The sequence below is a fragment of the Lygodium microphyllum genome, chromosome 26 (assembly GCF_053477565.2).
Source record: "Lygodium microphyllum isolate KBCC chromosome 26, Lygodium_microphyllum_v1.1.10, whole genome shotgun sequence".
NCBI lineage: Eukaryota > Viridiplantae > Streptophyta > Polypodiopsida > Schizaeales > Lygodiaceae > Lygodium > Lygodium microphyllum.
In genome coordinates this window covers 107,896,023-107,914,784 of record NC_141160.1, presented here as the reverse complement: position 1 = coordinate 107,914,784, position 18,762 = coordinate 107,896,023, and the positions used below count along the sequence as shown (strand labels likewise).

The 18,762-nt window shown below is 40.6% G+C and overlaps 1 pseudogene; it reads left to right on the top strand.

The window, feature by feature from the left end:
- Window positions 1-380: 380 nt before the first annotated feature.
- LOC148013658 (uncharacterized) lies at window positions 381-786 on the top strand (annotated as a pseudogene).
- Window positions 787-18,762: the final 17,976 nt, after the last annotated feature.

The following is an 18,762-nucleotide window of genomic DNA, read 5'->3' as shown; positions in this document are numbered from 1 at the left end:
ATACTCCATAAGGCTGCCTTCTCAGTTAAACAAGGGGATGTGGTTGACGTTTTACTCCACTATGGATTGATCTCCAGCAACAGCAGACGAGAAGCCAGAAAGAAAGAAAGCAAGAAGAAGAAGAAGAAAAGCAGGGGGTGGAGGCCCCTGCAAAAATTCAGAGAATAGATCGATCACGTCCCGAACGGAACCGTATCTCATCTACCTTCCTCTCAAACGCTTCTGCAGATTGAGAGCAAGAAGTAAACTCTTGCACGCACCACATGCCTTTTCCATAGGTTGAGCGAGAGATTAAATTTCTACTGAATACGCTTCACCATTTCATATCTCGGCATGTGACAGCTAGCCATGCAAGCTCCCGCCAGACCTGCGCGCTAGCAATGGGATGCATTGGCTCATCCAACAAGAAGCCTATTGAAGGTCATGGGAAAAAGAAAAAGAAAAAAGCCAAAGCCCTGGAAGCATACTGAGCCAATCACTCGAGCACAATTGATGCAAATGCAGGATGAGTTCTGGGACACTGCTCCTCACTATGGAGCACAATTGATGCAAATGCGGGATGAGTTCTGGGACAATGCTCCTCACTATGGAGGGAAGAAAGAAATTTGGGATGCTCTCCATGCTTCAACGGAAGCAGAATTGAGCCTTGCACAGGATATTGTAGATAGTGCACGCATCATTGTCACGTCAGAGGATTTGTCAACATGTTATGATGAAAGAGGTGCTAAATATGACCTACCAAAGTATGTCTTTAGTAAGCCTAGCAACCTTATCAAAGATGATTGAAAGATTGGAAGCTAGAGTTCCTATGAGATGCAGTGGAACAACTGCTTTGGAATTTGGTTTTACTAGCATGCTGCTCTAAGTTGAGTGGTTATTGCAGGGGTACAATTCAATACAATGGACAACATCTGATGTGCTTGGTGCTACATTTGTGAGCATGTATACTACATGTGTTGTGCTTGCAAAAGTGTGAGAAGTGTGTGACGCGCTTCCATCGCAGGATTTAGTCTCTTGGACTATAGTCATTGGGGCATACTGCTGAATACCATTTTTGGATAGGTTGTATTGTTTTTTTCTTCTGAATTTGCAGCAGTCATAATGTCTGACATGGCATAGATCACTCAGATCGTGGGAGACAAATTGACCAAAGACAACTATAGTGTTTGGTCTTAGAGGATGGAGAAATTTTTGATGGGTAGAGGTCTATGGGACCTCATAACAGGTGATGATGAATGTCCAGAAGTTCCTCAACATCCAACTAAAGAGCAAAAGAAAGCATACAAGGATTGGACAGGGAAGAATAGGAAGGTTTTGCATTGGATCTCCATATGTATTTCAGAAACATTGATTCCTCGTATCAAAAAGGAAAGTACTTGTAAGGAGGCATGGGAAATCATAGAAAAAATGTATAGAACATGTACAGAGGCTTGTAATATACAACTCAAGCAGAGATTACATGGTGCATGGAGAGGCAATTGTAGTATCAATGACTATGTGGTAGAAATCAAGCAAATTGCAGAAGACCTTGCATCCATTAATGCACCTGTTGATGATGATGATTTAGTGTCAGTGACACTAAATGGACTTGGACCAGCTTTCAAATCTTTGGATACCTCTATTTCAGTTAGAGGAGGCTCTATGCCTGACTTTGAGGAGCTTATTGGATTGCTACAGAAGAAATCAAGTTGGGATTGAATGCATCTAGCAGTGGCAAAAATGCAGGTGGAGACAGTGTTTTCTATCACCAGAGAGGTCATGGTAGCTCATCTAGAGCTAGAGGCTCTTCACTTGGTCATAGTAATTATGGTTTTGCTCATGGAAGAGGTAAATTTGTTCTTGGTGACTTCATGCATAGAGGCATGGGGAGATCTTTCCCTAGAGGTAGATGACGGTCTAGTCCTTCTTCACAAAGAGATGGTACTTGTCATTATTGTGGGCAGTTTGGTCACTTTGAGAGGGATTGTTATCAGAAATAGAATGCCATGTCTAGGGGTCATGGAAGGACCCAATATGGCCATTATGCAGGCACTTATGGTGGTACAGGTTATGGATCTAGAGGTGGATTGCCTAGAGGTCACTTATTTGCTATGGAGCATGTGCTTGGGAGCATGACTCACCCTCTTCGTGAGAATGACTAGTTTTTGGATTCAGGAGCTACAAACCACATGACTCATCATGCTGAGTGGTTTGATAGCAAGGAGCAAATGAAGAATGATGAATATGTTGCCACTAGTGATGATACTTTACACAAAATTACTCATATTGATAGTGTGCCACTTGTTACTAAATATGGGATTGAGAACAAGCTTGGTGATGTGCTTTGTGTGCCCACAATAACTAAGGACTTAGCATCGATTGGTCAAATGACAAGATCAAGGATTGCAGGTGAGATTCAATAAGTTTGGATGTTTCATTGAAGAGTTCCATAATGGGAGAACTGGCATGGTGATTGCTCATGGTAGAAAGAAAGGGAGATTGTTTGCTTTGGATGCAGGTACTCTAGTGATTCAAAACTCTATGTATATTGAGAGAGGACATGGGCAAGATAAGGATGTGGAATTATGGCATAGAAGGATTGGTCATGTTAATTTGCAAAGATTGAAGCAAATGCATTCGAAACAGATAGTCCCTGGTTTACCGCATTTTGGATATGTGAATTTTGATCATGTATGTGAGGCTTGTCAATTTGGCAAGCAGTCCAGAATGCCATTTCCAAAGAGGGGGAGAATAAGCAGCTATCCTTTGGAAATAATACACTCAGATATTTGGGGCCCATGTCAAAATGTTTCCATGAGCGGAAAATGTAGATTCTATATCACTTTCATTGATGATTTTAGCATAATGGCTTGGGTGTACTTTATGCAGCATAAAAGTGAAGCATTTGAAAAGTTCTTGGAATTTAAATCTATGGCTGAAAAGTAGTTTGGATGCTACATAAAATGTTTGAGGTCAGATAATGGTGGAGAGTACATGTCATATGAGTTTTGTGACTTCTTGAGAGATCATGGTATCAAAAGGCAATTGACATGCAGATACACACCTCAGCAAAATGGTGTGGTTGAAAGGAAGAATTGGATTATTGCAGAGGTTGCAAGGGAAATGATGAACCAAATGAACATGCCATTGTCATATTGGGCAAAAGTAGTGCATACTGCAGTTCACATTATGAATAGAACACCTATAGCCTTGACTCATAATATGTCACCATATGAGAGAATGTATGGCAGGACACCCACTGTTGTATACCTTAGAGTCTTTGGATGTGTTTGTTATGTTCATGTTCCGGATGATTTGAGAAAGAAGATGGAACCTAAGGTTGCAAAATGCATTTTCCTTGGATATCCTGATGAGAATAAGGGATACAAATGCTATGATCCAGTGAGTAAGGAAGTATACGTAAGCAGGGATGTCAAATTCAGTGAATATGAATCATGGTACAAGCCCAAAATTGAACTAGATGTTGATTCTTATGAAAGCAATGATGATGATGCCTATGGAATGAAAATTTCAGCAAACAACAAGGCTGAAAATCAGCATGTGGAAGATGCTTCAGGACCTCAAGAGAATGTGGAAAGCAGTGGCAGCTACAGTCCATGGAGTGGTAGATTGAGAAATGCACAAAGGAGTGAAGAAGTTGCAAAAGGAAAGAGACCTATGGCTGAAAGTTCAGAAGATGAATCTATAGATGATGAGTATGGCATTCCACATGTTAAAACACTTGGCACTAGAAGTGCAGGAAAGTATGTGCCACCACATGCTAGATCAGATGAGACACACAGTAGTGCACCTCAATTGAGAAGGTCAGAAAGGGTAAGGTATCCAATTGATAGATTGACTTATAATGGTTCATGAAGATGCATTATGCATACATGGTTTCTTATGTACAACATGTGGAGCCTACTTGCTTTGAAGAAGCAGTAGAGAGCAAAGAGTGGAGACAAGCAATGGATGAAGAGATGGATGCACTAAGGAAAAACAAGACTTGAGATTTGGTGAAACTACCTCATGGCAAGAAGTCCATTGGATGTAAATGGGTTTATAAGGTCAAATCGATGGTTCTCTTGAAAGGTATAAAGCAAGGCTAGTTGCAAAAGGATATGCACAAACTTATGGTTTAGACTATGAAGAAACATTCAGTCCAGTAGCTAAAATGACGACGGTGAGATTGGTAATTGCTTTGGCTTCTATCTATGGTCGGAAGCTTTATCAAATGGATGTGAAAAATACATTTTTGAATGACAACTTAGAAGAGGAAGTGTACATGGATCAACCAAAGGGCTACGTGGATCCAAAATAGCCACATTATGTATGCAAGTTGAAGAAGGCTTTATATGGAATGAAGCAAGCACCAAGAGCATGGTGTGATAGAATCAACAAATTCTTATGTAGTATGGGATTTCAGCAAAGTAAAGCTGACTATTCACTTTATGTGAGGCATACAGAAGATGGTATGGTTGTTGTGGTCATCTATGTTGATGATCTCATTATTACAGGTACACTTGAGAAGGAGATTAATGAAGTCAAGCATGGGTTACATAAAGATTTTGATATAAAGGACCTGTCAAGATTGTGGGAGAGAAGGAAGGAGTCTCACTTGTAGCTTTCTTGCTTGCACAATGGGGGAAGACACACAAGGGTGGAGGCTGAAAACAGTTTTCCTCTTCTTAGTTGTGTAAGCCAAAAGAACTCAAGTACAAAGAAATAGAAGAACCCTCTATATGGGTCTCAAACCAAACTCAACTAACTAAGGTGGCATACTAACTGAGCCACAAACTAGAATAGATAAGGATAGCTATCATGTAGCTATTATTCATGGGCGGTGTACCAACCGCATCTGCAACTGACACGTCGGTGACATAAATACACAACGGTCACCCTGGCGTATCACGAGTGGAGCTCGATATCTCAACACTCCCCCTCGAGCTCAATCCCAATTCCTGCACACCAAGCAGGTCTCTGAACTTGCGCAGCTTCTCTGCGCCCAATGCCTTCGTAAATATGTCAGCTACCTGATCCTCTGTGCTGACATAAACTAGATCAATAAGACCTAGTAAAACCCTCTCTCGCACATAGTGATAATGCACCTCAATGTGCTTTGTTCTAGTATGATAGACTGGGTTATTTGCCAAGTGTATACTACTCATGTTGTCACAATAAATGACAACTGGTCCATCTGTAGACTGATGCATATCATAAAGTAGCTTATGCAACCAAGCTACCTCGCATGCAGCCATTGCTGCACCCCTGTACTCAGCCTCTGTGCTCGACAAGGCAACTGTAGGCTGTTTCTTGCTGCTCCAAGTGACTGCAGTACTCCCAAAAGAGAACACATATCCACTGGTAGATCGTCTATCAGAAATACTACCAGCCCAATCAGCATCAGTGTATCCATGCAACTGTATCTGAACCCCAGTCTCATAAAATAGTCCATACTGCAATGTGGACTTCACATACCTGAGTATGCGTCTAGCCGCATCCAAATGTGGTTTCCTTGGAGTCTGCATAAACTGACTTACCAATCCAACAGCATAGCTCAAATCTGGCCTGGTAATAGTCATATAAATCAAACTTCCTACTATGCGTCTGTACATAGTAGGGTCTTCTAGAAGCTCACCTGCATCTGTGCTCAGCTTCACATTCTGCTCCAAAGGAACTGAAATAGGCTTACAGCCTGTCATCCCATATTTGGACAGCATGTCCAATCCATAGTGCCTCTGCAAGAGCTGTATCCCACTTGGTGATCTAATCACCTCAATGCCCAAGAAATAACGTAGCTCTCCCAAATCCTTCATCTCAAACTTCTGCTTCAATAGCATTTTCACATGAAGGATATCTTCATCACTGTCACCTGTCATAATCAAATCATCAACATAAATGACAAGTAGCATAATACCTTTCTCTGTTTTCCTCACATAAAGTGAGAAATCTGCCTTGGAAATCTGAAAGCCAATAGTGACAAGATACTGTCCTATCTTGTCAGACCATGCTCTAGGTGCTTGCTTCAAGCCATACAAAGCTTTCTTCAACCTGCAAACAAACTCAGGATGAACAGCATGCACATAACCTGGTGGCTGCTCCATATAGACCTCTTCTTGCAAATCACCATGCAAGAAGGCATTCTTTACATCCATCTGATGTAAAGACCATCCCTTTGATGCAGCCATAGCAATGACTGCTCTTACGGTTGCCATCCTTGCAACCGGACTGAATGTTTCTTCATAGTCAATGCCATATGTTTGTGCATACCCCTTGACTACTAATCTTGCCTTGTATCTGTTCACAGAACCATCTGCATTGTGCTTCACCTTATAAACCCACTTACAGCCAATTGCATTTTTACCTTTAGGCAAAGGTACCAATTCCCATGTAGCATTTGCTTCCAAGGCATCCATTTCTTCATCCATGGCTTTCTCCCATTTTTCTTTTCCCATGGCTTCCTCAAAAGAAGTGGGTTCTGGTTCCTGTATCACTTTAACCATATATGCATAGTGAATGGCTGTAAATCCATCATATTTCAGCCTATCCACAGGATACCTAGCTCTCGTAGACCTGCACAAAGTAGGTTCACTCCCAGGTGCTCTCAAAACATCCCTGGTCTTCCTTACTCCAGGTGTAACAATAGAAGGAATACCCAACTCATCATCAATGCTCTGTTCTGAGCCACTGGATTCACCATCCACATAAGAGTGACCTGCATTCACATCAAACATGGGCTGATCAACCTTCTCTTTTCCTTTTAGTGATACCTGCATACCACTATCTGCATTGCTTTGAGAAGATTCTCCTGATCTCAATCTGCCTGTCCATGGCGAAGAATGTGAACCACTGCTAGAGGACGCTCCAGGTCCACTAATGTTTTGTGACTGCTGCTATGAATTCTGTGCAGCATTACCATTTTGTGCATCTACATCATCAATCACATTTACTGGTTTATACCAGCTACTCATCTCATCAAAAACAACATCTCTGCTCACTGTAAACTTACGAGTAGAAGGGTTATAGCATCTATACCCTTTTTGCTGCAGAGAGTAACCAATAAAGATGCACTTCTCAGCTTTTGGATCCAACTTGGATCTCAACTCATCTGGCACATGTACATAGGCAATGCAACCAAAAATTTTCAAATGAGAAATATCTGGTTTCCTACCAGTATACCTCTCCTCTGGAGTCATTCCATGTATTGCTGCAGTGGGAGTCCTGTTCATTATGTAGACTGCTGTAGCAACTGCTTCAGCCCAATAAAAATCTGGCAGGTCTTTTTCATTGAGCATGGCACGAGACACCTCTCCAATATGTCTGTTTTTTCTTTCTGCAATTCCATTTTGTTGTGGGGTATGACTGCATGAATATTGCTGCTTTATGCCATGCTCCTGCAGGAACCTTGCAAACTCATTTGAGAGGTACTCTCCCCCTCCATCTGACCTTAGGCATTTTATCTGCAGGCCTGTTTCTTTTTCAACCATAGCTTTAAGAGTTTTGAAATGCCCAAAAACTTCACTTTTCTTTTTCATAAAATACACCCAAACTTTTCTGCTATAGTCATCAATAAAACTGACAAAATAATGACAGCCTCCAAGAGATGCAGCTTTAGTAGTCCACACATCAGAGTGGATTAATTCCAATGGCTTCTCACTCTCTTGAACATGTCTAGGAAATGGTTTCCTTGCCTGTTTTCCAAACTGACAGGCTTCACATACTTTATGCATTTCTGCAACCTTGAATTTAGGCAATCCTGCAACAATATTTTGGGCCTGCATTGATTTAAGTCGCTGTACATTAACATGACCAATGCGTTTATGCCAGATATCAATATCTGCAACTACACCGGTCCCATGTGCAAACATTGCTGCACTCAATTCAGGCATGTCTGCATCCAATGTAAACATTCTGCCCTTCTTCTTTCCTTTTGCTATCAAGCGACCTTTATTTTTCATATCCTCAACAAAGCATCCATGAGGATTAAATCTGACCTGCAAGCCCTGCTCAACCATTTGACCAATAGAAACCAGATTCTTGGTGATATTCGGGACATGAAATACATCAGACAGGTATTTCTTTTTCCCATCCTGCATAGACAAGGGAATTTTTCCAATCTGCACAATAGGATGTGCAGTATCATCACCAGTCTCCACAAATCCTGGTTTTTCCATTTTCCTTGCATCCTCCATCCATTCTGCATGACCTGTCATGTGGTTTGATGCACCTGAGTCAACATACCATACATCATTGCTTTCTTCTGCACTTGTCATAGAATTGTTCATGTGCTGCACCATGAACAAATGCTCATTTCTGTCATCACCCTGTCTGCTAGAAGATGCATAATTCCCTTGTTGCAGTTTTCCATTCATGATGTCATTCTGCTTTTTATAGCAGTCTTTAGCCATATGACCCATTTTACCACAGTAGTAGCATTCAACATTATTGTTTGCATTTTGGCCTCTTTGCCATCCACCACGACCTCTTTGGCTCCCCCTACCTCTAGAGTTACCACGTCCTCCTCCATAGGACTGGTTTTCTTGAGTTTGCTACATATTCTGATTTCTGCCACGGCCTCCAAATCGGCCTCCTCTACCTCTGCCTCTACCTCTTCCAGCATTTGAGTAGAAGACAGCTTCTTTTGAAGTTCCTCCTGAAGAAGATGCACCACCATTTCTCTGCTCCTCAGAAATTAGAAGAGCAATCAACTTCTCAAAATCAGGAAATCTTTCACGAACTGAAATGGATGTCCGAAACTGTGCGTAATCCTTTCCTAGACCATTCAAGGTCACAAAAACTAAATCATCATCTTCCACCGGCGACCCAATGGAAGCAAGTGCATCTGCAATCTTCTTCACCTTCATGTGGTAGTCATTGATGCTCATATTTTCTCTTTGCACATTGTGCAACTCTTGCTTGAGCTGCATTTTCCTGGCTTGCGTATTTGTGCTATACATCTTTGATAGAGTATCCTATGCCTCCTTTGGCGTACTTGCATCCTGAATATGCACAATCATAGAGTCTGAAATGCTGATAGACAACCAGTACATAACTTTCCTGGCTCTCTCATGCCATGCTTTGAATGCCTGCATTTGCTGTTGATTGGGAACATCAGGAAGAACTGGTTCTTCTTCATTTCCTGCAATAAATTCCCAATATCCTTTTCCCATAAGGAAATTCGTCATTCTAAACTTTCATGCTTGGAAGTTGTTCTTGTCAAGCTTTTCAGTGACAATCTGTGAGAGAGAATCAGACGCCATTACAGAACACTGCGAAAAATTCTGTCACTGCAAAAACTCAGCTTCACCCTCACAAGGGCAAATCTGCAAAACTGGCGAAAGTGGTATTTAACCACACAGTCACTTCCTAGTGACGATTTTGCATCAACAAGCAACAGGGATGATTCTGTAACTCCCAATGTCTCTGCGCACAAGCATACGATGCGATTTCGACAGTAACTTTTCACTGACCTGTAGAACAATGGTTGCACAGCATAAAACTGGGCCTTTTTCTGAGTGCGTGCAGAGAACTTCCGCCTCCAAAACAGGCCCCGAAATGGCCTCAAATCAAAAAAACAAGGTCGCCGAGAGCTAAAGCTCTCGACCGCAGCATATACTGCCCTCTTGCTTCACCGCGAAGGGCGTCTCAACCTGAGACAATGCACTCTTGCAATTTCCGGCTGTGCTACCTGCAGAGATCTGCTCCCAAAACAGAAAATGAAAGCAACACTGCTCCTCTTACCAGAACACCGCGAGCTTGGCTTGCTTTCTTGAGCTCCTTACCACGAACAAGGCTCTGATACCATGTCAAGATTGTGGGAGAGAAGGAAGGAGTCTCACTTGTAGCTTTCTTGCTTGCACAATGGGGGAAGACACACAAGGGTGGAGGCTGAAAACAGTTTTCCTCTTCTTAGTTGTGTAAGCCAAAAGAACTCAAGTACAAAGAAATAGAAGAACCCTCTATATGGGTCTCAAACCAAACTCAACTAACTAAGGTGGCATACTAACTGAGCCACAAACTAGAATAGATAAGGATAGCTATCATGTAGCTATTATTCATGGGCGGTGTACCAACCGCATCTGCAACTGACACGTCGGTGACATAAATACACAACGGTCACCCTGGCGTATCACGAGTGGAGCTCGATATCTCAACAGGACCTTGGTTTGTTGAGATACTTCTTGGGTATTGAGGTTATTGACACACCTCATGGTATATGGCTGATACAAAGGCAATATGCATTGGAGATGTTGGAAAAATATGGCATGATAGGATGCAAATTGGTTGATACACCATTCGATCAAAATGTTAAGTTGATGGATGATGGATCTTATGTTGAGGATGTCACTATGTTTAGAAAGATGGTTGGTAGTCTTATCTACTTGACCATTACAAGACCAGGCTTGAGTTATGTTGTTGGATTGATAAGTCAGTTTATTCAGAAACCATGCAAATCACATTTGGATGTAGTGAGAAGAGTTCTTAGATATGTGAAGAAGACAGCTGGATTTGGCTTGTTTTATGAAAAAGGAATCAAGCCTACATTGGTTGGATACTCAGATGCAGAGACTGGGCAGGTAGCTCTATGGATAGAAGATCTACTAGTGGCTATGCATTCTCATTTGGATCAGCCATGGTAAGTTGGAGCAGTAAGAAGCAACCTACAGTTTCTCTATCAAGCACTAAAGCAGACTATAGAGGCATTGCATTGGCAGCATGTGAGCAGACATGGCTGAGATTGATCTTATATGACATGGGCATAGAGATTGATGGTGGAGTCATTATGTATTGTGACAATGTTAGCCGCATTATGTTGGCAAAGAACCCAGTCTACCATCCAAGGACAAAACACATAGAAGTGCACTATCATTTCATTAGAGAAAAAGTCATCGATGGAGAGATTGACTTGGTCCATGTGAAAACAAATGACCAAGTTGCTGATATCTTTACCAAATCATTAGGTAAAGATAAGTTTGAGTACTTTAGGAGTGCACTTGGAGTCTTATGTGTGCAAGCTCATTCTGAGCTTGAGGGGGAGTGTTGATAAATATGACATATCCTAAGTCATATCCTATGGTTGTATGTATCTAAAGTACAATCGCATGTAAAGTGTCCTTAAGTTTGGGGTATCTATCTTTTGAGGATACCATTTTGTGGGTGTGGACTGTTGGAGAAATAGAGAAGAATAATGGAGGAGAAGAAGACATTGAGCTCCTAACTTCTCATCTGATTGACCTCACGGACTCCCTCCACTTCAATTTTCAGCATTCATGCAACTCATAAGACGTGACCTAAATGATTAGATGTGAGTGTGCATGAGTTTATTGTAAATGCGAGTTAATTCACTACAATAGCCTACGGGATGTCTTTGACCTATACTAAGCATTCATGTACACCAGAATCTATGATGCATTTGCAAAAGTTGGAACCTAACACTTGACTGAATTTCCGCAATAACCTGTAGATGCGTAATCTATTCATGAAAACTCATGGTTATTAAGCCCTTTTCAACTACCTTTCAAAATATTTAAGTTACTCGATGCGAGGTATGACTTCTTCCTAATGATGCCCATGATTAAAATATTTGATTTCAATTTCTAGACATGGTAGCGGTACGTGGTTTTGGAGTGTCGAGTTCGCATTCATGCCTGATAACCCATTTGTGTTGATGGTGGCATCTTTGCCCGATCCTTCTCTCGTAGTTGCAGGTTTTCTAGTTACTTGGGAGAGTTTATGCTTTGGGGCCATTTTGGAACTAGAAAAGCAACCTTCACTTCTCTCGAAGGACTCCTTGGTGTCGGGTTCCCTATGCCTTGTCTTGACTTTCACATTCTCCTTCTCAATTTGGGGCAGTCGATGGAGAGGTCTTAGGAAGTTTTGACGGGGAGAGAGGGTATTTAAGCCTTCACCCAAGGAAGGAATTTCCCTTGGGCCTCCCTCTCTCTCTCTCTTCCTCTCTTATTCTAGATTTCCCTCCCCTCTCCTCTCTCTCTCTCTTTCTCTCCTTCACTACCTCTCCCTCTCCTTCCCTTTCTCACAATTTTGGTAGCAAAGGGGGGGGGGGGGGAGGGAGAGAAGAATAATGGGTCTCCTGAAGGAAAGGGGAGGAAATTTATTTATAAGGAAATATGGTGATGATTAAGGGGGAAGAAAGAAAGAGGATTATCGCCCCTTGCTAAGGGGGGGGGGGATTTTTATAGGGAGGGGGAGAAGGGTATTATGGGGAGGGGATATGACACGAGGCCCCCTTCCTTCTCCTCCATTCAGGCAGCCAGAACATCCTTTTTGCCATGCAATCAAAAGTTTCTACAGGAGAGGAAGTGATAGTGGGGGTTTGGAGGTGGCATACGTGTGCCCCTCCCCCCATCATAATCATCGTCTGCTTCACCTATCTTGTTGTCAATGCTCACTACAGCTTTGCGATCCTCATCATCCTCTTCTCCTACTCAACTATATGTTCAGCTCCCTTTTCTTGTCACATCCATGTGCTGTCATCACAGCCATCTTTTGGTTGCAGCCCCCCCTTCCGTCATCACCTTCTTTGTCAGGTCAATACTTAGTTCAACTCCCCCCTCCATCTTGTAGTTCAACTCCCCCTCCATTTTTCGGTTCAACTCCCCCTCCATCTTGTGGTTCAACTGCCCCTCCCTCCGTCAACTGATAGCATTGATAAGGGGAGAAAGGGTAATTAAAGAAATTAGTTTTTATTTTGACAGAATGAAATGGGGGGGAAATCCGATGGTGACAGATTATTACAAGCAGTGAGGCACTGCATAAGGGTAATGCCCTATCCATAGTCCTTTCATTTAGCCATTTCCTAAATATCCACTTGCATTTCATGAAAGAATTTAAAGTCTTTTTCAATCAATGCATAGCATTCTTGTTTGATTAGCCATTAGAATGTACCTTCCATGTTGATTCCCATGAGGAAAAAGCGGATACCAAGCAAGTCAGAAAGACAATAGTGAGGTGACCCTCCCTTGCCAATTATGACCCTGAAGGGGTGCGCAACCTAGCTTGAGAAGGAACTTTGTACACCCCTCTTTTCTCAGTGTCCATGAAATTTTTAAATTTAGGTGTAGGTATATTCCCCATTGTTAGAGTTTGACAGTAGCACTATAGTGATCAGCCCTATTCAGAGTACCACAGGTGGTTAAGGTTCCATTGGAACAAAATTGGAAGAGGTGCATGGCATCTCCTACTCTTTGGATACCTACAAGTGGTCACAATTTTACAGGTCTTTACAACATGTACCTACTAATCTATAGGTTATCCTTGAGCCCTATAGGTGCATCATAACCCTCTTTAGGTTGCTACACATGTTTGCAAGGGTCTCTTCCACTCAGGGTATCCCCACAGGGTCAAATGTGAGTAGGTACACTGAGATAACACGCAAACAGCATGTAGGGGGACATTGTTTGTCATTGTTCCACCCAAAGTCTCCAACCCAAGGTGATATCTTTTGAAATTTTATGTATCTCCATATAATAAGCTTCCCACAAATCTATTAAGCATTGGTATTGGTACTATATGCTTAGAGAAACATGGGATTTATTGACAAACTATCTAGTACTATAGCATTGTCTTCTAATGGCCAGGAATAAGTAGAAAGACCCCATTACTGAAGCATTGAATGATGGTGTAAAGGACTTCCAAGAGGATCAAAATTACTCAAATGAATAATTGAATGATTGTATATATACTGAGTGATTACCTATTACTGTCAAAAGAGTTGGGACATGTGAATGAAGATATTTCTAGGGATTTGAAGACTTTAAATGAAGGTCTAATACATATGAATCAAGGTTTGTTGCAAGGGATGGCACAGGTAAACAAGGATATCTTTGATCTACAAATAAAATTTTTATTCCAAGAACTCCTTTCAACCATAAAGAAAATTGGGAGCAAGCCACTAAGGGAATCTCAAACTATTGAAGATCCACATGCAACCCCTCTTGTTGGTAATCCTTCCCATCCAAATGAAGAAAGTTCTCAGCCAGTTATACATACTTTTGAAAGGGGAGAACCATCTACAGTGAGGGGTAACCATCACCCTTCACAAATCCATGGTATTCATATCACAAGGCCTCAGTTTAATAGCCCAAAAGATAGTCTTAGACATGAAGGGAAACAAGACAACAATTGATTGAATAATGATTATCATGGATGTGACCCCCTCTACAAGTCTCTTTATCATCAGCCCTCTAATGTGCAAAAAGAAAATCCAATCAACAATCAAGTTCATGAAGGTGGAAGAAATGATGAGAGGAGATTAGTTCGTGATCTTTCAAATAAAGAGCATGTTTCAAATGGTCAACCCTCATCTCATGGTTTTGGGCCACCTACTGTTAGGCAAAGCTCTTGGAACAAAGATTCATGAAAGCAATATTCTTATGGGAAACTATCTTACAAGTGAAAATGAATATAAGGAAAATATCAATATCACTAATTTCAAAGGGGATAACGCTTTACATTCAGAGTGGGAGAAATGGATTAATAAGCTTGAATTGTACTTCATCCTTTATCCTAGAAGTGAAGAAGCCAAGATTTATTTCGCAGCTCTTCATCTTGAAGGTTACATCCATACTTGGTGGCATTACACTCACATGATTGGAAAAAACTTTCTCACTTGGAAGAAGTTCAATCAAGAAATGAATTATGTTTTTGTTTTCCCTTCGGAAAAAGAAAGTCTCTAAAGAAGATGGTATGCATGTGCTCAAAGAGAAATGTCTGTTAGAGACTACTCCAATACCTACTTAAATATCTCCATGTATGTTGAAGGCATTTCAAATTTTGCTAAGCTAAATAAATACATTTTTGGTCTTGACCCTATCCTATCATCGGAGGTAGGAGATCAACAACCAAAAACTTTGCATGAGGCCATACAATTGGCTAAAAGATATCCCTTGAAGTACAAGAGAGATGCAGAAAATTTCCATCAAAGGAATGTAGGCAATAATTTTTCCAATCAACCAACAAAATATGGGAAAGTTTTCAATCAATCAAGAAACACATTAAAGCAAGAAAACAAGGGTTATAACAGTCAAAACAGTTATAATAGAAAAGTCTTAATTTTTTCTATTGTTTATGCCTCTAAAAAATGTGAAAATTATGCAAGAAACAGGGGCAAAATTTCAAAAATGTGATTGAGATAAGATGCAATTTTTCAAGAGCTGAAAATGCTCCTAAACTATCCCAAAACAATTCTAATAGCAACTTTGTTCCTCACGACAAGCTTAGAGAAATGCATACCAAAGGATTATGTTTTAAATGTGGAGAGAAGTGGTCACAGGACCATAAGTTGAAGTGCAAAACCAAGAATTCAAAAATCAATATGGTGATCACTTAATATGTTGAAGTTGAAGAAGAAGAGGAACATGAGAGAAATCTATTGCATGTTGATGCTACCCAATGGTCAATGAAGTTCATGAAGAATAGGATGCCACTAATGATGGATTCTATGATCCCATGGATGGGTTTCCATTTGATCCATGTGGTACTCATGGTTCTCATTCTTCCTTGTGTACTATGTCACATGATGCATGGACCAGATGCAAGGTATCATTAATTGCAAGGTTACACATATTTTAGTGGATGCAAGCACGCAACACTCATAGCTTCGTCAACACCAAACCTCTAAATGAGCTAAAGTTTCTACCCATTGACATGGATTCCTCTTGCGGATACAAGTTGCCAGTGGTGCATATGAGTCTAGTAAAGAAGTGTATTCATGTACTTCAATTGAGTTATCGCCCTCATACACAATACAGGTGGATTTGATCACTTTGGATATGGGGCCTATTGACATTGTTATTGGATGCAATTGATTGAAAACCCTTGGCAAATTTACTATGGATTTGGAGCAAATGCAAATGGAATTTAATTGGTAAGGATAGCACATAGAATTGAAAGGCATAGAACACAAACATATAGAACTCATATCCATGAAGAAATTGTGAAAAGAAATCAATGCCAAGTCATGCATCTTCACTCTTTTTCTTGCAAAAGTAGATGAAGAGCAATCATCAAATCAGCCATCTTCTTCTACAAAGAAAAGGGATCCAATATTAGAAGAGCTATTGGAGGAATACAATGATTTATTTTAACCACCATCATCTTTACCTCCAAAGCAAGAGATTGACTACCCTATTGATTTGTTTCCTAACACAAAGTCTATCAACAAACCTCCCTATCACTTGTCCAAGTTTGAGATGGAAGAAGTGGAGTGACAAGTCAAAGGATTGCTGCAAATGGGTTTAATTCGAAAAATTCAATCACTATTTGCCTCTCTCGTGCTGTTAGTCAAGAAGAAGGATGGATCATTTTGCATATGCATTGATTATCAAGATTTAAACAGGTCAACGGTCAAGAATAAGTATAATATTCCCCGAATTGAATATCTTTTGGATGAACTTAAAGATACAAAGGTATTTACCAAAATAGATCTGCATTCGGGCTATCATCAAATTCGAATGAAGGAAGGAGATGAGTTCAAAACAGCTTTCAGGACTAAAAGGGGATTATACCACTTCTTGGTTATGCCATTTGAGCTTTCCAATGCACCCGCTATTTTCAATCCTAAATATTGCAACTCTTCCTATTCAAAATAGTCCTTGTTTTCTTTTATGATATTCTCATCTATAGAAAATCGAAGGATGAGCATTTGAAGCATATACGAGAGATCTTTGACACATTACGAAGACACACTCTTTGCCAAGATGACAAAGTGTTATTTCATGAAAGATGAAGTTGAATACTTAGGTCATGTTGTGGGAGAGCAAGGCATTAGAGTGGATCCCAACAAGGTAAAATGTGCTAAAGAATAGCCTGCTCCTATGAATACAATCTCTTTAAGAGGATTCCTTGGGTTATCATCCTTCTATAGGAGGTTCATTAAGAATTATGCTCATGTGGTGGCTCCATTACTTAAAGGAGGCTTGCTTTTGGGCATCCATCACCGATCGAAGTTTCAATTAGTTGAATTTTTTTTTAAATTTCAACACCTATCCTTGTATGCCATCTGGATTTCTCTAAGGAGTTTATTATATATATGAATGCTGAAAATATATATGAATGTTTATGAGAAATCCAACATCTCTAAGGAGTTTATTATATACCCCTCCAAGAGATTGTGAGAGAGAGATTGAGAGAGAGAGAGAGAGAGAAGAGTTACCTCGAGAGGTTGCAAGGGAGAGAGTTAGCTCAATTCCCTTTATCTTGATCCTTGACTTAGCCATCTTCTCTTACGCTCTCCCATCTCAAATTATTCTGCCTTCTTGATCTCTTGAGCCAACTTGCGGACGATGGCCTCCAAGAGAGGCATATCGCATGCGGATGGAAATCTTACAACCACCAACGAAGCTTCAGGCGAAGGCATCACCGTCAATCAAATTGCAGTTCTGATAGTAAGTAATGTATTTCTAAATTGATAGGTACTTGCTTTGATTCTTGCATGAGATACATTAGGTCCCATACTATGATATACGAGAATAGGTCATGGGAAGGGGTAGGCCTCTTCTCACATATTCCAAAGAAGGAGTTTGAAAAATGCATGTATCAAGGGAAGTTAATTGCACTTAGGTGCGTATGGCTTATTCGTTGATAGAGCAATCGGTCAGGGGTTATGAATAGCATAATCGTTTAAAAAATGACATTAAGAATTGTGCATACAAGTATTAAGTAAATTTTGCATAGAATCGCTCTTTGATCCCAAGGGGGAGAGCGAATATGTGATGGAATTATTATCGCGTCTATTCTTGTATTGTTTGAGAAAAATACTAGTTTTATTGGGTGATTGAACAACACCCTAAATGTTTTTTTTCAATCAGTTGATTATTGCATTGCGATTTGGATAAATATTCCAAGTGCTTGTGTTTGATGGTAAATGCATGATAGGGGTCTGTAATGACAAGTTGTCATGGGAATAAATGAATGTTTTCTTGGAAGATGATATTAGGGATGATTGCCTTGATAATGCTTGATTCTTAATTGGATTAATTAAGGAAGGATAATTTGCATAGGCGGATCATCTCCAAGATCGCACTGTGGATTACCCCGAGAGGGCACTGCTCGATTCATGGGCCAAAGGTCGAGTGGTGAAAAGGCCAACACCGAAAGTGTGTCTCACTTCCAGGTCGTTTGGGATCAGTGGAGATCTAGACACCCCTTGCCAGGTCCAGAACGAAGTTGTAGACTGCCATGAGCCCAATGTCTAGGGCATTGGAAGATCCTATTCTATAACCTAGATGGAAATTATGGTGCCATGTGATTTGGATCGGGTACTTTTGTTGGACAGAAGGAATACATAATTCTCTTGTATGGGCAAGAGACAAAAATTAACTTGAAGATAAGTTAAGGAACTTTTTTGTCAAAAGGAGTGCTTATTTAGTTTTCGTGTCAGTGTTGTAAATTACACAAACGAATCTTGTTCCCTAAAATGCCTAATTAAGAAAGCTAATTGTGAATATCATACATAAATGTGATAGGACCTAATTGGAAAACTAAAGCTATCAAGGGAAGCGGGTGGATGGTCTATCCTACGACAAGGAGGTCCTAGAGAATTGGGAAGCTTCTCACAAGGTTTTATCATCATTTGACATTTAGTTATGGTTAGGTTAGAACCCGATTCATGTCGTTTTAGGAAATCGGAATGAGTCTGTACCCTATGGGCAAAGAGGTTGAGCGGCACATCCCTCTCGTTTCCCATTCTCTTTGAACCAAGTGCAACATGGATCTGCTTAGGCTTGGGCATCTCTGCATAAACTAGAATGTTTGGGACCTGAT